We start from the raw sequence: 26346 nt of genomic DNA, 5'->3' as shown, positions 1-26346 counted from the left end.
TTGTTGTTAGGTGCCGTGGAGTCGGTTCTGACCCATAGTGACCCTATGCACACTGCCCGGTCCTGTGCTATCCTTACAACTGTTGTTATGCTTGAGCCCATTGTTGCAGCCACCGTGTCAATCCACCTCATTGAGGGTCTTCCTCTTTTCCGCTGACCCTGTGCTTTGCTAAGCACGATGTCCTTCTCCAGGGACTGATCCCTCCTGACAACATGTCCAAAGCATGTAAGACTCAGTCTCTCCATCCTTGCTTCTAAGGAGCATTCTAGTTGTACTTCTTCCAAAACAGATTTGTTCATTCTTTTGGCAGTCCATGGTATATTCAGTATTCTTTGCCAATACCACAATTCAAAGGCATCAATTCTTCTTTGTTCTTCCTTATTCATACAAAACTTATTCAGAATAAGACTGCCCATAGATTTCCAAGCAGCGAGTGGCAGGGCTCCAGGTAAAGTAGAGGGCCAGCAAAAAAGAGGAAGATCCTCAAAAAGATGGATTGACACAGTGGCTGCAACAATGGGCTCAAGCATAACAATGATCATTAGGATGGCGCAGGACTGTGCAGTATTTCCTTCCGTTGTACCTAGGGTTGTCATGAGTTGGAAACAACTTGATAGCATTTAACAACACCAGCAACAAAACATTGGTGAGATTCACTAGAATGCAGTATGCCAGATGAGTATGATGGAGGGGAAATGAAACATTTGGGTGGATGGCATATTCAAGTGGTGTAAACAGTTAAAGCACTTAACTGCTAACCGAAATCTAGAAGTTCAAGTCCACCCTGAGGTGCCTTGGAGGAAAGTCCTAGCAATAAACTTACAAAAAATCAGCTATTAAAAACCTGTGGAGGGGTCTGGGGACTATGGTTTCAGGGGACATCTAAGTCAATTGGCATAATAAAATCTATTAACAAAACATTCTGCATCCCACTTTGAAGAGTGGCATCTGGGGTTTTAAACGTTGGCAAGCAGCCATCTAAGATGCATCAATTGGTCTCAACCCACCTGGATCAAAGGAGAATGAAGAACATCAAGGACACAAGTTGATCATGAGCCCAAGAGACAGAAAGGGCCACAGGAACCAGCGACTACAACATCCTGAGACCAGAAGAACTAGATGGTGCCTAGCTACAACCGATGACTGCCCTAACAGGGAACACAACAGAGAACCCCTGAGGGAGCAGGAGAGCAGTGAGATGCAGACCCCATTTTCTCATAAGACCAGACTTCATGGTCTGACTGAGACTGGAAGGACCCCGGTGGTCATGATCCCCAGACCGTCTGTTGCCCCAGGACAGGGACTATTCCTGAAGCCAACTCTTCAGACAGGGATTGGACTGGACAATGGGTTGGAGAGGTATGCTGGTGAGGAGTGAGCTTCTTGGGTCAGGTGGACACTTGAGACTATGTTGGCATCTCCTGCCTGGAGGGGAGATGAGAGGGTGGAGGGGGTTAGAAGCTGGCAAAAAGGACACGAAAAGAGAGAGTGGAGGGAGAGAGCAGGCTCTCTCATTAGGGGGAGAGTAATTGGGAATGTGTAGCAAGGTGTATATGGGTTTTTGTGTGAGAGACTGACTTGATTTGCAAACTTTCACTTAAAGCACAATAAAAATTATTTAAAAATTAAAAAAAAAAAAACCTGTGGAGCACAGTTATACTGTGACACACATAGCATTGCCATGAGTTGTAGTCAACTTAATGGCAACTGATTACTGGTTATTCTAACAATGGTACCTGGAATCTGAGTTGGATAACAAGAGAAATAAGGTAGAAAAAAGTAATGAAACCAAGAGGGTCCAGTGTAATGGAGGCCCGAAGCTTAAACCTAAAGTTAGTTGAAATGAGATTGTCTATGTGAGCTTGGAAAGTAGAAATCAAAAGTGAGCCACAAGAAACAGATGTTGCTACTTGTTTTAAATGGCACTCGTTTTTCATGGCACATAATTACCAGTAAGAATGGATAACTAAAGTAGTGCAGAAGACAATGCCACTGAACTGAGAAGCTGAAGCATTTCAAAGATTATCTATATGAATATCACATTTTCCCAGGATCATGATAAGAAAACCATGAACCAGGTGCTAAAATCTTCAAGGAGCGAGAGATAAAGTAGGAATGTGTATAGACATTGCGCAAGAAAGAGAGGTTGAGGGTAGTATAAAGGAGGAGATAAACTGAGGTTTGGAGGGAGGAGGAAGAGTGTTTTGGGTGGGCGCCCCTTTCTTTCTTCCAGATCCAAATCCAGGCATTGTGGAAGAAAAACAGCCGAAACAAAAACACAACCAAAATAAACCCAGGTGGTATTGGGGAGTGACTTAAAAAAATTTATAGGGTTTGAAAGGATAAGAATAAAATGCAAACACTGAGAAAGAAGTATTGAAGATATATTTTCTTTTGGCAGAGGGTAGGGTGGCTGTGGATGGGGAGTCAGGAAATGTTAGGACATTGGATACGATTAGGAGGTATATAGAGCCATATGGGTGATTGTGAAAGTTTGAGGATTTTAGTTGTTTCTGAAATAAACAAGGCTGTATTGTTTTTATACAATGATTAGATTAGTACTGATGGTTTCTCAGTGGAAACTGAGTAATTAATTCTAATTATATCTTTCTTTTTAGGACTAATCTGTTAAACAGTTTGTAAGCAGACATGTAGGCCAAAAGAGGGGGAGTCTTCCCAAGAGCTCTGCAAATCTCTGTGAATTGTGCTTCGTAGTGTCCTCATTAGTGCAAATTATAACAGGGAAAGACAGAGCTCTGTGTATCTCTTTTAAGTATTGGCATGTGTCAGGCAAGAGAATGAGCAGTATAGCTAAGAACACTTGCTCCTCTGAATGGTTTTCCAGGTTGAAAACCTGCAAATAGTGACTGTGTCGCCTTCAACTTTCTACTGTTAATATATAGCGTATGGTTTGTGTTAATTTCCTAGGGCTGCTGTAAAAAGTACTATGAAGTGGGTGGCTTTCAACAACAGAAATTTATGGTCTCACATTTCTGGAAGCGAGAAATCCAAGTCAACATGTTGACTGGGCCATGCTCCCTCCAGCGTCTACAGAGAAATACGCTTTCTTGTTTCTCCCAGCTTCTGGCATCCCCAAGTGTTCCTTAGCTTCTGGATGTATCTTTACAGGGCTGTCCTTCCTTTGTGTTTCTGTGTCTTTTCTCTTTTATAGGGAAACTGCTCAGGTTGGAATATGACGCACTCTATTCCAGTATGACCCCATGTTAACTAAACTGATGTTGTTGTTGTTAGGTGCCATCGAGTCACTTCCAACTCATAGCAAACCTATGCACAACAGAATGAAACACTGCTTGATCCTGTGCCATCCTCATAATCATTGATATGCTTAAGCTCATTGTAATTAAACTGATAATATCTTCAAAGACCCCATTTATAAATAAGGGCACATTCATAGGTATCAGGGGTTAGGACTTCAAACATATCATTTGAGGAGACAAAATTTTACCCATAACATAATAATGAGCACAACCCCTGGAGCTAGAATGCATAAGTCTGTGCCAGGCCCTTACTAATTGTGCTCTCAGGCAAGTTACTAAACCTCTCTGGGATTCCATTTCCACATCTGCGAAACCCTATGACATAAAGTTGCTATGAGAATTATATGGTCTGTAAGTATACAAGCCAGGATAAAGTAGTTTGAGTAGAATATCAGTAGAAATAAATGTTATTAATTTGAACCACTGCTCCCTTAAATCTGTTTGGTAGAATTATTTTCCCTCACAGGTGTAAAATGTCAAATCTATTCCATAGCTCTTTCTATTGTTGACTATATTAGCAAATTTCTCAGGCTTTAGATATTTAAAAAATACATTAATTAATTACTCAATTAATAATGTTCTATCAAAGGCTAGCATCTCTTACCCAGATTGAAAATTGTTTTCTACTCACCTCCAGCATGATTTAGACTTGAGAATGTGTGGTAGAGGAAGACATTGTTAGTCTTTTTCACTCTTTCTCAGGTGCATAGTAGCAAGTATTAGGATTTCTTAGTTCTACAGAAATTTAAGTTCCATCCTTAGTACTATAGATGGAGAACAAAGTGATGTATAAAGTTCCAATCCAGTTCCTGATTTTTAATAGATTTTAGGCTCTTGAATGTATGTACTGTTGAAGTTTCATCTTTCTATCTCAGTTGAATTGCTCCATGTAATTCTGAATAGCTGTCGTTCTTGGTCACCACTCATCCGTCAGTTCATTGTATGTGGTGGTTGGCTTCTTGCTGTGATGCTGGAGGCTATACCACCAGTATTTCAAATACCATCAGGGTCACCCATGCTGGACAAATTTCAGCAGAGCTTCCAAAATTAGACTAGCAAGAGGGAAGGACAGTCTACTTCTGAAAAATTTGGCCAGTGAAAACCTTATGAATAGCAGTGGTACATTTTCTGATATACCACCAAAAGATGAGCCCCTCAGGTTGGAAGACAATCAAAACATGATTTTGGGAGAGCTGCTTCCTCAAAGTACAGTCAAATTTAATGACATGTATGGAGTCAAGCTTTCGGGATCTTCATTTGCTGATGTGTGACTCAAAATGAAAAGAAATAACTGCAAACGTTCATTAATAACTAGAACATAGAATGTATGAAGTATGAATCTAGGAAAGTTGGAAGTTATCAAAAATGAAATGGAACAAGTATAGATCAATATCCTATGGATTAAACCAAACCAAACCAAAACAAACAAACAAAAACCCATAGCTGTCAAGTCAATTCTGACTCATAGTGACCTTATAGGACAGGGTAGAACTGCCCCACAGAGTTTCCAAGTAGCAGCTGGTGGATTTGAACTGCCCACCTTTTGGTTAGCAGCCAAACTTTTAACCAGTGTGCAACCAGGACTCCTCCTAGGCATTGCTGTTGTCCTTAGGCACCATCAAGTCAGAACCTACTCATAACCACCCCATGCACAACAGAACAAAACATCTCCAGGTCCTGCATCATTATCACAATCATTGTTATGCTTGAGTCATTGTTGCAGGCACTGTGTCAATCCATCCCCTTAAGGGCTTTCCTCTTTTTCCCTGATGCTTCAGTCTACCAAGCATAATCTCTTTCTCCAGGAACTGGTCTCTTCTGAGAACATGTCCAAAGTATGTTAGAATAGCTCTGGCCATCCTTGCTTCTAATGAGCATTCTGGCTGTACTTCTTTCAAGGCAGATTTGTTCCTTCTTCTGGCAGTCCATGCTATATTCAATATTCTTCACCAACACCATAAATTCAAAGGCATCAATTCTTCTTCAGTCTTCCTTATTCATTGCAGAGCTTTCACATGCATATGAGATGATTGAAAACATCAAGGCTTGGGTCAGGAGCACCTCAGTCCTTATAGTGATATTTTTGCTTTTTTGCTTTTTTTTTTTTTAACACTTTAAAGAGACCTTTTGCAGATTTGCCCAACGCAATGTGTCCTTTGATTTCTTGACTGCTTCTTCTGTGGACACTAATTCTGGATCCAAGTAAAAGAAAACCCTTTAAAACTTCAACATTTTCTCCTTTTATTATGATGTTTCTTATTGGTCTAGTTGTCAGGATTTTTGTTTTTTTTAAGTTGTGGTGTAATCCTTACCGAAGGCTGTGGTCTTTGATCTTTCATCAGTAAGCCCTCTTCAAGCAAGCAAGGTAGTGTCATCTGCATATTGCAGTTGTTAATAAGTCTTCCTCCAATCCTCATGCTCTGTTCTTCTTCCTATAGCCCAGCTTCTGGGATTTTTTGCTCAGCATACAGATTGAATAAGTATGGTGAAAGGATACAATCCTGACACACAGTGTGATGGTTTAGATTGTGTGTCAACTTGGCTGGGCCATGATTCTCAGTGTTTTGGCAGTTGTATAATGTTGTGATCACTTTCCTGTTGAAATTTGATATGTGATCATCCCATGATGGAACCTGCTGAGTGGTACTGGCAGGGATGGGGTCTGGGGAAGCTCACCACCCTCCCAGACTTCATCTTTCTGCCTTCTGCCACTTACTTCCTTTCTGTTTGCCTTGCAAATGTTGTCTTGTTCTGGATCCAGCAGCTGTCTGTTGTCTGACCTCTGGTTCTTGGGACTTGAGCTAGAAGCTTACCTGTCCATCTTGGGATTCACCGATCTTTACAGCCTGCAAGCAAGAATCCTGCTCCCTGACCTGCCTATTTTGGGTTCTCCAGCCCCTGCAGCTAAGTGACTCAGGAAAAACCTCGTGGTCTTACCTGCCGACCTTGACCATCACAACCTGTGAGTGGGATCCTGGTTCTCCAATGTGCTCATCTTGGGTTCACCAGCTTCTGCGGCTCCATGAATTGGGAAAGACTCTATTCTGATCCAAGGACTTGGGACATTCCAACCTCTACAATCACATGAGCAGTTTCCTTAATATAAATCTCTCTCTATACATATTTATATGCATTACTGGTTTTGCTTCTCTAGAGAACCCAGCCTAAGACACACACCTTTCCTGACTTTAAACCACACAGTATCACCTTGTTCTGTTCAAAATACTGCCCCTTAATCTATGCACATGTTCCTTACGAACACAATGAAGTGTTCTGGAGTTCCCATTTTTTGCAATAGTATCCATAATTTGTTGGGATTCACACAGCCAAATGCCCTTGCATAGTCAGCAAAGCAGTATTCTCTGCTTTCAGCCATGATCCTTCTGACATCAGCAATGGTCTCCCTTGTTCCACATTCTCTTCTGAATCCAGCTGGAATTTCTGGCAGTTCCCCGTCAATGTTCTGCTGCAAGAACTTCTGAATGATCTTCAGAAAAATTTTACTTGTGTGTGATATTAAAGATATTGTTCAGTAGTGTCCGCATTCTGTTGGGTTACCTTTCTTTAGAATGAGTACAAATATGGATTTCTTCCCATTGGTTGGCCAGGTAACTGTCTTTCTAATTTCTTGGTATAGACAACTGGGCGTTTCCAGCACTGCATCCATTTGTTGAAACATCTCAATTGATATCCCATCAATTCCTGAAGCCTTGTTTTTCATCAATGCCTTCGGAGCAGGTTGGTCCTCTTCCTTCAGTACCATCAGTTCTTGATCATATGGTACCCCTTTAAATGGTTAAATGTTGACCATTTATTTTTGGTACAATGACTCTATGTATTCTTCCTATCTTCTTTTGATGCTTCCTGCATCATTTAGTATTTTCCTCCATAGAATCCTTCGATTTTTCAACTCAAGGCTTGAGTTTTTTCTTCAATTCTTTCAGCTTGAGAAATGCTGAGCATGTTCTTCCTTTTGGTTTTCTAACTCCAGGTTTTTGTACATGTCATTATAATACTTTACTTTGTCTTCTCCAGCCACCCTTTGGCATCTTCTGTTCAGTTCTTTTGCTTCATCATTTCTTCCTTTCACTTTAGCTACTCTACATTCAAAAGCAACTTTCAGAGTCTCTTCTGACATCCATTTTGGTCTTTTCTTTTTTTCCTGTCTTTTTAATGACCTTTTACTTTCTTCATGTATGATGTCTTTGATGTCATTCCACAACTCACCTGGTCTTCTTCACTCATTAGTGTTCAATGAATCAAATTTATTTTTGAGATGGTGTCTAAATTCAGGTGGGATATACTCAAGGTCCTACTTTGGTTCTCATTGACTTATTCTAATTTTCTTCAGTTTCAACTCAAACGTGCATATGAGCAATTGATGATCTGTTCCACAGTTGGCCCCTGGCCTTGTTCTGGTTGATGGTACTGAGATTTCCATTGTCTCTGTTCACAGATGTAGTCGATTTGACTCCTGTGCATTCCATCTGATGAAGTCCATATGTATAGTTGCCATTTATGTTGTTGAAAAATGGTATTTCCAATGAAGAAGTCATTGGTCTTGCTGAATTCTGCTGTGCAATCTCCAACATTGTTTCTGTCACCAAGGCCATATTTTCCAACTAACAATCCTTCTTTCTTTCCAACTTTGGCATTCCAATTGACAGTAATTATTAATGCATCTTGATTGCATGTTTGATCAATTTCAGACTGCAGAAATTGATAAAAACTTCATTTCTTCATCTTTGGCATTAGTGGTTGGTGTGTGAATTTGAATAACAGTCATATTAACTGATTTTCTTTGTAGGTATAGGGATTATCCTATCACTGACCACATTGTACTTCAGTATACATTTTGAAATTTTTTTTTTGACAATAAAGGTGATGCGGTTCCTCTTCAACTTTTCATTCCCAGCATAGTAGACCATACGATTGTCTGATTCAGAATGGTAGATACCAGGTCATTTCAGCTCACTAATTGCTAGGATATCTATCCTCAGGTGTTGCATTTCATATTTGACATCTTCCAATTTTCCTAGATGCCTACATTGTACATTTCACAGTCTGATTGCTATGGATGTTTGCAGCTGTTTTTTTTTTTTTTTTTTCTTATTTTGAGTCATGCCATATTACCAAACGAAGGTCCTGAAAGATTTACTCCATCCATGTCATTAAGGTTGACTCTATTTTGAAGAGGCAGCTCTTCTCTAGTCATATTTCGAGTGCCTTCCAACCTGAGAGGCTCATCTTCCAGCACTACACCAGACAATGTTCTGCTGCTATTCATAACGTTTTCACTGGCCAGTTTTCTTAGAAGTAGGGCACCAGTTCTTTCTTCCTAGTCTGTCTTAGTTTGCAAGCTCAGTTGAAACCTGTCAACCATAGATGACACTGCTGGTATTTGAATACTGGTGGCATAGCTTCCAGCATCACAGCACCATGAAAGACCCCAAAGTATGACAAACTGACAGACATGTAGGGGTTCTAGGCATTAAAAAAAAAAAAAAAAAAAATTTTTTTTTTTTTTTTTTTTTTTTTAGTAAGTTGAAATTGATGGACTGGTATGGGCCACTTTTAATTGGATAATCACATGGTCTACTATACCAGGAATGGCAGATTGAGGAGGAATGTATCACATTCATCACCAAAAAGAATATTTCAAAACCTATCATGAAGCTGTCAGTGATAGGGTAATATTCACATGCTTAAGGAAATCTGTTTAAGCATTTAATAAGATTATTATTCAAATTTATGGAATAATTACCACAGCCAAAAGTGAAGAAATTGATTTTTACCAACTTCTACAGTCTTAAACAGATCAAACTTGCAATCAAGATGCGTTGATAATTACTGATGATTGGAATATTAAAGTTGGAAACAAAGAAAAAGGATCAGTAGTTGGAAAATATGGCCTTGGTGATAGAGATGTAGGTGCATATTGAATGATAGAATTTGGCAAGACTGATGATTTCTTCATTGCAAATACCTTTTTTTCAACAACATAAGTGGCAACTGTACATGTCGACTCTGTCAGATGGAATGCACAGGAATCAAATCGACTACATCTATGGAAAGAGACAATGGAAAATCTTACTATTATCAGTCAGAACAAGGCCAGGGGCCAACTGCAGAATAGGCCATCAATTGCTTACATCCAAGTTCAAGTTGAAGCTGAAGAAATTAGAGCAAGTACATGAGAGCCAAAGTACGACCTTGAGTGTATCCCATCCAATTTAGAAACCATCTCAAGAATAGATTTGACATATTGAACACTAATGACCTAAGACCAGATAAGTTGTGGAATGACATCAAGGACATGACATAGAAGAAAGTAAGAGGTCATTTACAAGACGGTAAAAAAAGACCAAAATGGGTGTCAGAAGATGCTCTGAAAGTGGCTGTTGAACATAGAGTAGCTAAAGTGAAAGGAAGAAATGATGAAGTAAAAAAACTGAACAGAAAATTTTAAAGGGCAGCTCGAGAAGACAAAGTATTATAATATCATGTGCAAAGACCTGGAGTTAGAATACCAAAAGGGAAAAAAGCTTGGCATTTCTGAAGCAGAAAAGACTGAAGAAAAAATTCAAGCCTCGAGTTGGAATATTGAAGGTTCTACAGGGGAAATATTGAACTATGCAGGAAGCATCAAAAGAAAATGGAAGGAATACACAGTCACTGTACCAAAAAGAATGGGATGACGTTCAGTCACTGCGAGAGGTAGCATATGATCAAGAACCTACGGTAATGAAGGACGAAATCCAAGCTGCCCTGAAGACAGTGGCAAAAATCAAGGCTCCAAGAATTGGCTGAATACCAACTGAGATGCTTAAACAAATGGATGCAGTGCTGGAGGTGCTGAGTTCTCTATGCCAAAAAAATTAGGAAGGCAGTGACCTGGCCAACAGACTGGAAGAGATCCATATTTGTGCCCCTTCCAAAGAAAAGTGATCCAACAAAATGTGGAAATTATCAAACAATATCAATAATATCACATGAAAGTTAAATTCTGCTGAAGATCATTCAAAAATTGTTGCTGCAATACATCAACAGGGAACTGTCAGAAGTTCAAGCAATATTCAGAAGAAGATGTGTAACAAGGGATATCATTGCTATTGCCAGATGGCTCTTGGCTGAAAGCAGAGGATACCAGAAAGATGATTACCTGTGTTTTATCGACTATGAAATGCATTCAACTGTGTGGATAATAATAAATTATGGATAATATTATGATGAATGGGAAATCTAGAACATTTAATTGTGTGCATGAGGAATCTGTACATAGACCAAGAGAAAGTGATTTGAACATTGCAAGGGGTTACTGCTTGACTTAAAGTCAGGAAAGGCTTGTGTTAGGGTTGTATCATTTCACCATACTTGTTTAATCTGTACGTTGGGCAAATAATCTAAGAAGCTGGACTATATGAAGAAGAACATAGCATCAGGATTGGAGGAAGACTCAATAACAACCTTTGTTATGCAGATGACACAACCTTGCTTGCTGAAAGGAAAGAGGACTTGAAGCCCTTCCTGTTAAAGATCAAAAACTACAGCCTTCAATATGGATTGCACTTCAATGTAAAACAAAAACCCTTATAACTGGACCAGTAAGCAACCTCATCATAAGTGGAGAAAACATTAAAGTTGTCGAGTATTTCATCTTACTTGGATCCATAATCAACACCCACGGGAAGCAAAAGTCAAGAAATCAAACGACATATTGTATTGGGCAAGTCTGTTGCAAAAGATCTCTTTAAATTGTTAAAAACCAAAGGTGTCACTTTGAGGACTAAGGTGCACCTGACCCAAGCCATGGTCTTTTCAATTGCCTCATATGCATTTGAAAGCTGAACAATGAATAAGGAAAACCTAAGAAGAATTGATGTCTTTGAATTATGATATTAGTGAAGAATATTGAATACACCACGGACTGCCAGAAGAAAAACGAATCTGTCTCGGAACAAGTACAGCCAGATAGCTCTTTGGGAGCAACAATGGCTGTAGTTTGTCTCACATGCTTTGAACTTGTTATTAGGAGGGACCAATCCCTGGAGAAGGACATCATGCTTGGTGAAGGAAGAAGGTCGGTGAAAATGAAGAAAACCCTCAGCAAGATGGATTGATACAATGGCTTCTACAATGGGCTAAAGCATAACAAGAATTATAAGGACAGCACAGGACTGAGCACTGTTTTTTTCTTCTGTACATTGTGTTGCTATGATTCAGAACTGACTCCATGGCACCTAGCAACAGCATAGTTCTGGGGAAAATATATGTTCTTAGTTAATTCAATTCACTAGTGCCTGTGGGGTTTCTTTGGTTTGTTAGTTTTGTTTTGTTTTTTATGTTTCCTCACAGTTTACTAGTTTCTGTCAGTGTACTACTTCTAGAAAGCTGGATTCTCATCAGCATGGCACTGTTCCTCTCAATGCCAACTGGCTTCTCTTCAGAACCTCACCCATCTTTTCCCATTTCTCTGGGACATGCAGCCTCTGGTTAAACGCAGAAACATGGCAGGCGTAATAGTGTTCTGGGCTAAATAAGTTTTATTGTTCGGTTTCTGGAAGCCACATGTACTGAGTCAGGTGACAGAAGCAGTATGAAACATAGCCTTAATATAATCAAATGGTATCTCACAAATGATGTTTGGGTGTGACACGACACAAAGCCAGAGTAAAGCTTTTCATTATCAAAATTCCCCTGCCTTATCATTACTGCCAATTTCTTTTGGCATTTAATTTTCTGACAGTGTAAGTGTTCAGTACTATTATGAGTATAAATCCTTTCTGGTATTTCTTTTGATTTTGCTGGCATTTTTTGAGAGTACCTATACTTATTTGTATATGTTATTTTTATAAATTAGCACAGAAGTTTATGTATATAATTTACAAATAACTATAAAATTTTTAACTGAATACGTGTGGTGCAGTTTGTCTAAATTTTTTTATTTTTGGATTCATGAATAAAAGTTACAACACTGTTCTAAGTTATAGCTTGATCTAGTTGCCTACTTTTGCCTCAGACAGAATTACTCAAGGTGTATTCTTCGATCTGGTACTAGTGGGCAAATTGTTTGTTATTGGTGCTGCAAGAATCACTAATGACGTTGTGGTAAGCATTTGCAGGCCTTTATAGAAACTTACATAGCTGTTAACATCCAAGTATGTGATTATATCCCCAGAAATTCATTTTTTACACAGAAATCATCTATTAAACACAGCAAAAAAATAGTCCTTCACCACACATGGTTTGAGAAATACTGTCTGAGAGGCAGTCAGCACTGCTTCTATTCTGTTTCATTTCCCTGTTTACCTAAGTCAGCCCCTATGTTCAGGCCTCCGAGATCATCAACCATTAGCCAGATTTTAATCTCCAAACTGTTCTCTACTTTGGCTAATCTGCATTCAGTCATCGAGACTTATCTATATCCTCAACCTCTTTTCCAAATATTTCCAATAATCACGTTCACATGAATCCATTTCTGCCCTATCACCTTCTCAGCTATGTTGCTTCTGTGATTTTCTCTGCGACCTTCATGAATATTCTTTGTCTATTGGTTTATTTCCATCAACATACAAACAAGACCTAGTTACTTCTATCTAAAATATCCAAATTGATATTAATATATATGTTTATGTCTATCTATCTATATACCACTAGGTTGGGTTTTTGCCTATATATCTATCATCTATCTACCTATCTGTCACATATCTACCTATCAGGGCTCAGGTAGTACCATGGTTGTTTGGCTGCTAACTAAAGGCTGGCAATTCTATCTATCTGTCTGTCTGTCTCTATCTGTCTACCTATATCTAGCTATCTATTCTGACACCATATTTCTCCCCAGATATTATCTCATTCCTCTTCTTTTATTTTGAAAAAGTAGTCTATCTTCACAGTCTATACTTCCTTATTTTCCATTACCTCCTCATCTCATCTCTGCTACTACAATGAACCTATAATTTCTATTTTGGTGAATGCTGTTTTCTGTTCTCATATTAGTTGATGCCTTAGCAGCATTTAGCATAAATACTACTTATTTTTTTCTTTAATAGCTTTCTTCTTCATGTTCTTTTTTCTCTGTTAAACACTATTTTTCTCCTGCCTTACTGGTCACTCTATCTCAGTGTCTTGTGCTAGGTCTGTCTTTATGACATTTGACTCTAGGTGGTTGAGTGACCCAGTGCTATTTCATCAAACCCACTTCTCTCATCTGAATATACCCTCTTCCTAGGTGATGTCATGCACTTCATTACTTCAAACAACATCCATATTCTCAAACTCTACTTCCATCTCTAACTCTAACCCTGAGGCCTGGAATCATATCTACAACAGCTTATTTTGCATCTCAACTTAGATAACTAGTATGCATATTCAATTAGAGACACCTGAGCAGAAATCATGACTTTCTCACCTAAACACTTTGCTTTCCTATGCTTCTCTGTCTCAACAAATGCCTTTAGCACTATGTTGCTTAAAACAAAAGCATGAGAAAATTTGTTGATTTTCATATTTTCTTTATCCTTTCATTTGGAAAATATTTTTAGCTCCATCTCCAAAATGTATCATAAGTTCTTTCACTTCTGCGCAACACCACCACTGAAACACTTGGCCAGGACATAATTATCTCTAGAGCAGAACACCCCAGTAAGACCAAACCAATAGCTACTGTCTGACACTACATAAGTATTCTTCCCACTCCATTCTCCAAGAATAAGAGTGAATACATGAAACTCCATTCATTTCAGAATCTAAAGCCCTTTAGTAACTTTTCTTTATACTTATAAACAGCATCCAAAATCCTTACATTAGCCTACAAGAATCTGGTTTCTGCTCTTCTCTCAGAGTTGCCTACATATTTGTGTTCCTAATTCACTACAATCTAGTCACACTGGCTCTCTTTCAGATAGTTCAGACCATTTGTATTTGCTGTTCCTTTTGTCTGTAAAGCTCTTCTCTCAGATTTTTAAATGATTAGCATCTTAGGAGTTAAGTCTTGTCTGAAATGCTTTCTGATCTGTCTTCCCCAGTCATTCAGTTTAAAGGTACTCTCCATATTGCTTGGGGGGAATAATGCTATTACTCAGTATTATAGTACAGGTAGTCCCCAATTTACTAAGTATTCGATGTATTCAAGTTACAATGAACTACACTTATGATTCTCCTTTTTTTCGCATCCTATCATTAGTAATATGTACTATACACAATGTTGCCATGTGTAAGTTCCTGATATTGTCATTTTCAGATGTTCACTTGCAGATGTTCAGTGTCGTGATTTACTCATAAAACACTGTTGTAGAGTAGGCTCTGGCCTGGTCTACAATGAAGTCTGTGTTGGTGTACAGAGTCATAAAAAAAGTGGATAGAAAATTGGGCAACGTTCAACACTAATGACATATGACAATTAAACTGCGCATACGCCCCACAGCTGTTTCAACTCCCACTTCATTGTTATGACAATGACTTGGACAAATAATTATAAATTTATGAAGATACTGATAATAAAAGACCATGTCTTAGTTACCTAGTGCTACTATAACAGAAATATCACAAGTGCATGGCTTTAATAAACAGAATTTTATTCTCTCACAGCCTAGAAGTCCAAATTCAGGGTGCTAGCTCCAGGGGAAGACTTTCTTTCTCTATCAGCTCTGGGGAAAGGTTTTTGTCATCAATATTCCCCTAGTCTATGAGCATCTCAGCACAGGGACACTGGGTCTGTTTTCTTGGTGGCATGAGGTACCCCTGTCTCTCTGATCAATTCTTTTATATCCCAAAGGAAATTGACTCAAGATACAACCTAATGCTGTAGATTGGGTCCTGCCTTATTAACATAACTGGTTCTAATCCTGCCTCATTAATATCATAGAGGTAGGATTTACAACACATAGGAAAGTCACATCAGAAAACAAAATGATGGGCAATCACACAGTACTGGAACCCATGGCCTAGCCACGCTGACATACATTTTTGGGGTGGACACAATTTAATCCACAACAGGACATAATAACGAAAAATAAAAGAAAGAGGTATTTGACTTACATAAGAACCAGCTTATAATGGAGTTGTTGGAACAGAACACAACTGTAAGTTGGGGACTACCTGTACTCTCTTCTGTTTTCGTCGTAACAGGTATCATTACCTGATACTATCTTGTTTGTTTGTTTCTGGTCAGTCCGCCCCTTCCTGAATAAAATGTATGTTCCTGAGTTTAGAGACCAAGCTTGTCTTGGTCACTATTTCATCTACTGTACCTACAACAGACCTTGAAATACGGTAGACAATCGATAAATACTTGTTGAAGGAATGAAAGTTAGGAGCAGCTGAGTTAGCAACTATTGTACAGAAGATATTTTATACCAGAGGTCAGGTGGGTCTATTCACCTAGAGCAACAGAGGAAGAAGGTAAGTCAGGAACAGGAGAAGGATATGGGATGTGTGGCTAATTGCCCCCATCAACAACTGCCTCCTTTGACATGAGACCAAAAGAACTGGACATTGTCCTGCTACCATTACTGAACATTTTGATCAAGGATGCTATAGAAGAATCCCAATTCAAAGGAGGAAATGTAGAATGGAATTTCATATTTTCTTGGACTCCTGAATTTCTGGAGTCTTGGAGGCTGGATGAACTCCAGAAACTATTGCTCTGAGATCATCTTTAAAGCTTAAACCACAAATACCCCTGAAGACTTCTTAAAACCAAACATTTAGTTTAGCTTAACTAGAGAAAGAAAGTCTCCCTTGAGCATTATGTTCTTTTAAGAACTATTTATATGGGATCGAGGTGACAACAGCAACTCAAAAGATTAGACAAGACCAAAAGATTAGACGAGGGGCAGTAAGTTTATCTTAATGGGGGAGGAACAACTCAGAAAAGGAAGGTGAGAATGGCTGCGCAACTCAGAGAACGTAATCAATGTCATTGAATTGTACAGATAGAAATGGTTGAATTGGTGGATTTTTTGCTGTGTAGATTCTCAACAACAACAACAAAAAGAAACTTATTTTAAAGTGTGCTGTTGTAAATAAAAGGAGCCCTGGTAGCACAGTGGTTAAGCACTCAGCTGCTAAATGAAAGGAAATGTTGGTGGTTTGAACTCACCAGTTGCTAAGTGGGAGAGAGATGTGGTGGTCTGATTCCGTAAAGCTTACGGCCTTGGAAACCCTATGGGGCAGTTCTACTCTGCCCTTTAGGGTTGCTATGAGTCGGAACCAACTCGATGGCAACAGGTCTGTTTTTTTTTTTTTTATTATCGCAAATAAATAAAACATACCTTAATTGACCTTGCAATCTTAAGGGAATTAAAAAAAAAAAAAATCATCTAATTTTACAGATTATTTGTTTTTCAACTGTAAGGACAATGAAGGGGACTAAGTTTACTGCCAGAGCAAAAAATAAAGTAACTTCATTAACATGCTCATTTAGGTTCCTCTAAAAATGCCAAAGTATATTTTATTACTTTTTCAATTAGAATTAATCTATTTTTCAAGTTCTAATTAAATGCCTGAATGATTAAAAAAAAAAAGTTCTTGTTTTAGTTTTTAAAGAATTAGTGGTTGTTTCACTGACTGCCACAGGAAATTTGCATTTGGAAAGCCATTCCTGGATTCAGTAACAAAGTGTTAGATTTTTGAGTGACAGTCCACTGAAAACTTTAGAAATGGAATGGTAGATATGCATGTCGCTTTAAATGGGTTGCCTTAAATTACGGTACAAATTTTACAAAAAAAAAAATGGTTTAAATTGGCATGCAGATTTTACATGTGGGTTTGGGGAAAACCTGGTGGCGTAATGCTTAAAAGCTACGGCTGCTAACCAAAAGGTCGGCAGTTCAAATCCACCAGCTTCTCCTTGGAAGCTCTATGGGGCAGTTCTACTCTGTCCTCTGGCGTCTAGGGCTACTATGAGTCGGAATCAACTTGATGATAATGGGTTTGTTTTTTTCAGGTTTGTAGGATAGAAATGAATACCAGCTGCATGCTTGCAAAGTTTTAGCTTTTTCTTTCAACTGTTGAAAGTATTGCTTTTTTTCATTTGGGGGAATGGGAAAGATAATTGCCATAGTTCACGTTATCATTATAGATGTCTTCTATGGTATCACATTTCACTCCCAGAGAGGTTACTTCTGTCTTTCTGCATTAATACATGCATATATGTTTAATGTAAATATGTCAAGATTTTTCTTCAAATATTTCATGTTTGTCCATATTTCCTACACAGTTGGTTTGACTTGAAAACTCAAGGGGTATTTCTCCAAATTGTCAAAAACTATAATTATTTCATGTAATGTTATTAATTTTTAAAGTATGTTTACTCAGCCTTTATACTTGATGTGATTTTTATAGCAATTAATTTAAGTAAAAGAAAGCAATTCCTTACTAATTTTATCTATTTTGTCAGAAAAAAAAACAGGACCAGCTTACTCATAGATTGAGTAGGAGCATAGGAAGAGAGTGGGAAAATTCTAATATACTGGAAATGAATTTCATATGGAAGGAAGGATTGATAAAGTGGATAAGAGAGAAACATAAACACACGAACCATAGTTAAATACCTAAAATTTATTTTGTTTTGGTTGTTGTTCCCATAATTAGTTGATGTAAAAAGAATGATCAAAGGATTGACAAATCTATTAGAACAAACTCTACAAAAAGAAATTACTATTTGAAGTAGTCAGGCCTATCCCTACAGAGAATTAGACTAGAGCACAAGTGAAGGCTAACATATAAGTTATAAATGATACTGATGAATTATTAAGTAGTGGATGACCTATCTTCCTACCTTAAAAAATATACCTCTATAAAGACACATTTAAATCCACCCAGAGGCACCTCTGAAGACAGGTTTGGCAATCTACTTCTGAAAGGCACAGCCTGGAAAACGTTTTGAAGCGGGCTTCTACTCTGCATACGTGATTGCCATGAGCTAGAGTCAACTTGACGGCAACAAGCACAACATAAAGAAAAAATCAAAAAATATGTGTAAAGTTATGACTAGAAGTCAGCAAAATATCAAATATAGATAAATTTTAATATTATTGTTCAGGTCATGATTTTCTTTGTTGGATCAGTGATGTTTGAATTAATAATAAAATGAAATGAATCATAAATTGATATATATAAATATATACTCACATTTCAGAAAATTACTGATTAATGTTATTATTTTATGATAATTTGTGCTTTATTGACAATATTGGCAAATTATGCAATGTTCTTGAGTCATTGTAATTCTAAGGTAAGCCTGTAATAAATTTGATGTGGAAACATTTTTCTTTGCCAAAGTGGGAATAACTGGGATTATCAATAAAACCCTTAGACAATACTTGATTCAGACATTAATGACAGATATCATATTCAAACATTGTCATGAAGTCTTGTATAATAAATTACTACTATCACAGAAGCTATTGCTTTAGTTTACTCACACAAACTCTATTATAGTTTTCACCCTCTGATAGCAATATATAAACTTATACTGTACTTAAATACTTCTAATTTTTTTCCAAGTCAGGATATTATAAAGAAAACAGAAAATACCACAATTTTTTTCAAATTTCTTTTCTATAAACATTTTACCTTGATTTATAATGGTCAAAAATAGCCTCTATAGAATTATTGTTTGTATATAATTCTTTTCAGCAAATGCTTTTTTTTTTCTTATTCTCACTTCTTGGATATTTTGGAATGCCATTTTAGTTGCATAGGCCACAAGTACTATTTCTTATTAATTTCATTTATTTAAATTACTTTTAAAATTAAATAGCTATAAAGCTCAGCTTAGTTTTTTAAACTTTTCTTGGCATAATTTATTCTACAAGGATTGATGCTACTCATGCTGAAACAGATTTCCCAAGTTCATTGACTTGCCTGTCCTCTTAATTAAACTGTTTTGCTCCCTATGACGGTGGTGAAACAACCCACACATCTTGGAATTCAGACACAGTTTCAAGAGATGTGAAGAGGACTCGACCTGGAGCCTGAATGGTGTTGGAGACTTGATATTTTGGTTATGGGCTGTGCTGCGCCAGCGGTGAGCTTTAGATCCTGAGTAACACAGGCAGCCATATGTTCTCTCTTAGATTTATTTGCTTTTATTCTTTAGCCTATTTTTGACATTTGAGACCTTCTAAAACCAGAGCCTAAGACAGAGACCATGTTGCCAGGTATAAGAGCAATAACGTAGATAAATCTTTTCACCTTCTCCATCCCTTCCCTAGGTTGCCTGCCTTGACCCTGTTATTATTTACTGGCTTGGGCATGGCATTTTCCAAGACCTATTTACAACTATAGCCTTTGTGATTTAATTTTAAGAATCTTTTTGACTTACCCATTATCTCTTTCTTTTCCCCTTGCCACCAACTTTGCTGCCGGAAATAGGTCTGATGCCGTGACCATATCCACTGCCAGTTTGTTTACTACATCAAAAGCTGCCCTATTCTATTCCTGTTCCTCTCATCTCTTTGCTAAGCTAATAGAGACTACAGCTAATATCAGCCACAATTTCTTTTAACAAAGACAATTTGTTGAATGTGGACTAGAGTCAAAATGATAACATGGGACCTAAAGTTTAACAAACTGTGACAGTATAACTTATTTTAAGTAAAAGAAGTGTTTAGTTGGATTAAAAAAAAAAAAGAAAGAAAGAGATGGGAGCATAATGGCCATTTTAAAATATGACCTATGGTTTATAGGAAGCTTCTTAGCATTTCACTGCCTTTTGAAGACTAAACTCATATTCAGTTCATTACCCAGAAACATCTCATGCCTCATTTCTCATTTTTCATCAAGAAGGAAAATCAAAACATGAACATTTAAATAGAGTTGGAATTATCTCCCTTTGTAAAATAAAAGACACTTTTTTTCTTTAAATGTAGTTCTAAGTTACTAAAGTCCAAAGAACAAAAGAATATAAGCTAAAGACTTTTGACAACAGAATTTTTATTGCTAAATGTATAAAATGAACTTAAGGCTTCAAAAAGAAAAGTTGTTATTGAGTAAAATGGTCTCTTGTGTGGTTGGGATGGAAGATTTCCATCTGTATCTGAAATTCATAGCATCTGGAAAGAGAAACTGAATACGAAAGGATTTTGCTGCTTGGCAGTATGGACATAGATGTATTAGATACCTGGAGAAAAAAAACTACCCCGGAGTAAAGTACATTAAATGAAACAATGGTGAGTTAGATAACTATTTTGAGCTGCAGAAGGAAGATGGAAAGTTGTAATGCATTTACAGGAAACCAGGTACTTCAACAAATGCTGGCAAGTGCTATATAGAACAAATTTAAGAATGCTCTGAGCTTCCATATTAGTCACCTTGAGGGATTCCTTCAAAATAGACTCGTTTACAGACTTGATGATATTTGCAAGAGAGAAATGAATGTAGGACATATATATAAGGACCCTGAAAATGCCAAGAAAAATGACAGCCTTTGTTAGTGAGCTCTTTGACCACTGCATGAATGTTGGAATTAAAAAAAAAATAACGAAAAACAAAAAACAAGAGGATAGAATCGTGAAGACTTGAGAAGGAAGGAGACTTGGTGGTCAGTTCATCTAACCTCCCAAATACTAAACAAAGTTTTAGAGAAATGTGGATATGTTTGCTCTGAGGAGCAGATAGTTAATCTACAAATGTTTGTCTGATTAAATTGTAAGACCAGCTTTAATATGTTCACAGATCATAATAAAATATTACCCTTTTTTGTTTTTTCACCTGTACACTTTTGTAACAATTTTGAAGCTAAAAATTGATATGATTTTTAGTGGCTGTTTTGTTTATTTGTATATTTGATGTTGTTATAAAGTGTTTAATTGCTTCAGCTGAGCCCATTTGCTTTTTACCTAGATTTTCTTCAGGAAAAGCTGAATTTAAATAATTAACTTTGACAGTTAAACACTGTACGTAATTTGGTACCAAAGAATTTTGTATATCAAATTCCCAATTCAGAACCTGCAAGAAGAAATATGCATCAACTGATAACTGTTTTACAATAAAGAGATATAAAACCCATTGCTGTCAGGTCGATTTTGACTCATAGCAATCCTATAGAACAGAGTGGAATGGCCCATAGAGTTTCTAAGGAGTAGCTGGTGGATTTGAACTGCAGACCTTTTGGTTAGCAACTGTAGTTCTTAACAATTCCTCTACCAGGGCTCCAAAAAGACATAAGCATCTGCTAAAGAAGCAACCATATTCTAATGAATATAGAATTGTAATTAATTCTAGATGCTTTACTCCTTACAAATATTAATTAATCTTATATTTAATCCAAAGGAAGTTGTGTAATGAATGTCAACATTTTCATATCTGCTTTAGAGTAAAAAAAAAAAAAAAGTGATATGAAGAGGTAATAAAATTGTGCCTCTAATGACAAAGTACCTTCTAATGCATTTATTTAATGACTTGAGTCAAACTTGTATATTAAAAGAATGTGTTGGTATTAATGTGTAGATCTATTTACACTTGAAACTCAAAATTGAAACTGTACATTTAATTCCTTTTCCTCATCCATTCATGGATGTAAAATTCTATTAGATTTATTTAAAGGACTATGAGCTTTAGAGCTTTTTATGATTTCACTGTGATACGTAAGATAATTTGGTTAATTTCACAATAGGAGCAAATGTCTAACCAGTTTTAAGGATTCTCTCCCTGTGTGTTTATGTTATGACTGTGGGAGTAAGTTATGGGACAAATCTGTACTGAACTGAATTCTGGTAAGCTTGAAGGGCAATTTGCAAGAAGTATTATATAGAGACAAAGAAGAGATTCTGCACAGATGTTCCTGATTAAGACCTACGGTTAGAAGTCAGACTAACCCTTCAAAGCTGTTCCCTCAAAGGACAATAGCCAAACTCCTTAACGTGACATTCAATATCCTTAAAACTCAGCCTTCCTCTCATGCCCTTACATAGTGATCAAGTGTCTTAAAATTCTCCCTATGTACTACCTTGATCACAACATGGAGGATTTCTCCTGCGGCTTCCTTTTTCTACAATACCCTATTTTATAACCCTTCCACTTTTCAGTCACTCAAATTCCAAACTTCCATCAAGGCAAAACTGTAAATGCAACAGAACAACATGTGTCCCATCACTCATCTTTGCTAACAATCTCACCCTCCAATACGTGTAACCATCATTGAAGTTATCAGATTTAGTTACATACTAAATTAGTTACATACTAATTATTATTACACTATAAAGGCATAATAATAAATACTCCATAAATGAAAATATTCATGAAATAATTACTGAATAACAGTTATCTACCACTCACAGTCGGAATTGACTGGACAGCACTGGGATGGTTACCGCTCACTGAACTTGATCCTAAAAATGGAAAGATGAAAAGAAGCAGCTCCACGAGAGTACCATAGGAGAGGTCATTGCTAATGTTTGCAAAGGGAACTGAAAGATGCCTTGGAGTTTGTCAAGGGAGCCATGCAGGGTGGAGCGGGGAGCAGAGATGTAAAATAGAAACTGCCCTATGTTGACTTTCATCATTAAGAAATGATAATAAATTACTGGCAACATTCTTAGAATGGAAAGTTAGGCATATATTTTTGAAAGATTTTCCTTAAAATTATTAGAACTTGTTTTTATCTTTGGGGCCTAAATGGCATCTCGAAGCCCCTGTAGTTTTGGGGGAAAAAAGGAGCAAATCTATAAGGACTTGTTCTTTACCTGTGCAATGGATTAAGAATCTATTACTATACCACAAAGAAGAGACACAATAAACCTTTTCCCTCATAAACTATCCATGTTGCCAAGAAGTTCTATTTCATACATAACTGGATTATTTTCCTCATTGTTTCATAATTATCCACATCTGTAATGTATATTCTGTCTTGGTTCTTCCTTAAAGTTACAGGCAAACTGGGCCCATTATTTTGGAATGATCCTTCATGCCATTAAAGGTAAACATCAAAGAAAATATTTGTCTTTCAAAATTCCTTCAGTCATTTTGAGATATAATATTACACGAAGTAGATCATTTTTTTCATGAATTAAATGTTTTCCAAATATAAGAGAACTGCTTTAAAAGCAGCATATATCTATTTTTCTATAGATTGAGGAATACCAAAAGCAATAAGAAACAGATTGATGAAAATAATTGAGAGTTATTATTTTTTAATCCTTTTTTGGGCACACAAATTGTAATATTAGCCAACATTTATAAAATACTTACTACGTACTAGGCATTTGTCTAATAATTCTGGGTATTTTAAATTAGAAAACCATTACAACAATTTTATAAAGTGAGTATGTTTGTTATCCTCATTTCATAGAAAAACTAACACACTAAGAGATAAAAGCTCTGTCTACTCTCACATGAAAAGTAGTTGTGGGGGTCTGAACCCTGGTAGTCTGGCTAAAAAGGCTGTGATCTTAGATGATGTCTCTTAATGCCTCTTCATTAAGAGATATACTACATCTTCATTAATAAAACTTTTTTTTTATTTCTTTAAGAATGTTCCCATAAATCTCAAATTAATGTTATATAGAATTGTTCCAGGCATATTGAGGAGCAGCAAAACAAAGTTTTTATTTAAAAAATTCATTGGATCCTGCCCCACAGTAATCCCCAGGAAGATTTTACTATTGGAAGCATAAGATTCATACTTTGACTTGATAGTTAGCTTTATAAAAATTGCATTTGCCATTATTATGGCAGAATAGTGGAGGTCACGTTGGAGAATTATAGCTATATGAGTATAAGCATTTGTGGGAAAAAATGAAACTAGAGGTAACTTCGTATTTCAATGGAAGATTGATTGCTATAATCAAAATAAGGGTGCAATAAGTAATTGTAGCATTGGTACTGGTCTCAGGTCTGCTTTAGAAATGTTATTTATTTATTTATTTTAATTAACTTTGATTAAGCTTCAAGTGAACATTTACAAATCCAGTCTGTCACATGTAAGTTTACATACATCTCACTCCCTTCTCCCACTTGCTCTCCCCCTATTGAGTCAGCCCTTTCAGTCTCTCCTTTCGTGACAATTTTGCCGGCTTCCCTCTCTCTCTATCTTCCCATCCCCCCTCCAGTCAAGAGTTGCCAACACAGTCTCAAGTGTCCACCTGATTTAATTAGCTCACTCTTCATCAGCATCTCTCTCCCACCCGCTGACCAGTCCCTTTCATTTCTGATGAGTTGTCTTTGGGGATGGTTCCTGTCCTGTGCCAACAGAAGGTCTGGGGAGCATTGCTGCCGGGATTCCGCTAGTCTCAGTCAGACCATTAAGTATAGTCTTTTTATGAGAATTTGGGGTCTGCATCCCATTGGTCTCCTGCTCCCTCAGGAGTTCTCTGTTGTGCTCCCTGTCAGGGCAGTCATCGATTGTGGCCAGGCACCAACTAGTTCTTCTGGTCTCAGGATGGTGTAGGTCTCTGGTTCATGTGGCCCTTTCTGTCTCTTGGGCTCCTAGTTGTCGTGTGACCTTGGTGTTCTTCATTTTCCTTTGCTCCAGGTGGGTTGAGACCAATTGATGAATCTTAGATGGCCGCTTGTTAGCATTTAAGACCCCAGACGCCACATTTCAAAGTGGGATGCAGAATGTTTTCATAATAGAATTATTTTGCCAATTGACTTAGAAGTCCCCTCAAACCATGTTCCCCAGACCCCTGCCCCTGCTCCGCTGACCTTTCAAGTATTCATTTTATTCCGGAAACTTCTTTGCTTTTGGTCCAGTCCAATTGACCTGACCTTCCATGTATTGAGTGTTGTCTTTCCCTTCACCTAAAGCAGTTCTTATCTACTGATTAATCAATAAAAGACCATCTCCCTCCCTCCCTCCCTGCCCCCTCGTAACCACAAAAGTATGTGTTCTTCTCAGTTTTTACTATTTCTCAAGATCTTATAATAGTGGTCTTATACAGTATTTGTCCTTTTGCCTCTGACTCATTTCGCTCAGCATAATGCCTTCCAGGTTCCTCCGTGTTATGAAATGTTTCAGGGATTCGTCACTGTTCTTTATCGATGCGTAGTATTCCATTGTGTGAATATACCACAATTTATTTACCCATTCATCCGTTGACGGACATCTTGGTTGCTTCCAGCTTTTTGCTAGTGGAAACAGAGCTGCAATAAACATGGGTGTGCATATATCTGTTTGTGTGAAGGCTCTTGTATCTCTAGGGTATATTCCTAGGAGTGGGATTTCTGGGTTGTACGGTAGTTCTATTTCTAACTGTTTAAGATAACGCCAGATAGATTTCCAAAGTGGTTGTACCATTTCACATTCCCACCAGCAGTGTATGAGAGTTCCAATCTCTCCGCAGCCTCTCCAACATTTATTATTTTGTGTTTTTTGGATTAATGCCAGTCTAGTTGGTGTGAGATGGAATCTCATCATAGTTTTAATTTGCATTTCTCTAACGGCTAATGATCAAGAGCATTTTCTCATGTATCTGTTAGCTGCCTGAATATCTTCTTTAGTGAAATGTGTGTTCATATCCTTTGCCCACTTCTTGATTGGGTTGTTTGTCTTTTTGTGGTTGAGTTTTGACAGAATCATGTAGATTTTAGAGATCAGGCGCTGGTCTGAGATGTCATAGCTGAAAATTCTTTCCCAATCTGTGGGTGGTCTTTTTCCTCTTTTGGTGAAGTATTCAGATGAGCATAGGTGTTTGATTTTTAGGAGCTCCCAGTTATCGAGTTTCTCTTCATCATTTTTAGTAATGTTTTGTATTCTGTTTATGCCTTGTATTAGGGCTCCTAAAGTTGTCCCTATTTTTTCTTCCATGATCTTTATCGTTTTAGTCTTTATGTTTAGGTCTTTGATCCACTTGGAGTTAGTTTTTGTGCATGGTGTGAGGTATGGGTCCTGTTTCATTTTTTTGCAAATGGATATCCAGTTATGCCAGCACCATTTGTTAAAAAGACTATCTTTCCCCAATTAACTGACACTGGGCCTTTGTCAAATATCAGCTGCTCATACTTGGATGGAATATATCTGGGTTCTCAATTCTGTTCCATTGGTCTATGTGCCTGTTGTTGTACCAGTACCAGGCTGTTTTGACTACTGTGGCTGTATAATAGCTTCCGAAATCAGGTAGAG

Source organism: Loxodonta africana, chromosome 4, assembly GCF_030014295.1.
Source record: "Loxodonta africana isolate mLoxAfr1 chromosome 4, mLoxAfr1.hap2, whole genome shotgun sequence".
Lineage (NCBI taxonomy): Eukaryota > Metazoa > Chordata > Mammalia > Proboscidea > Elephantidae > Loxodonta > Loxodonta africana.
Note: the sequence above shows the minus strand (reverse complement) of the source record.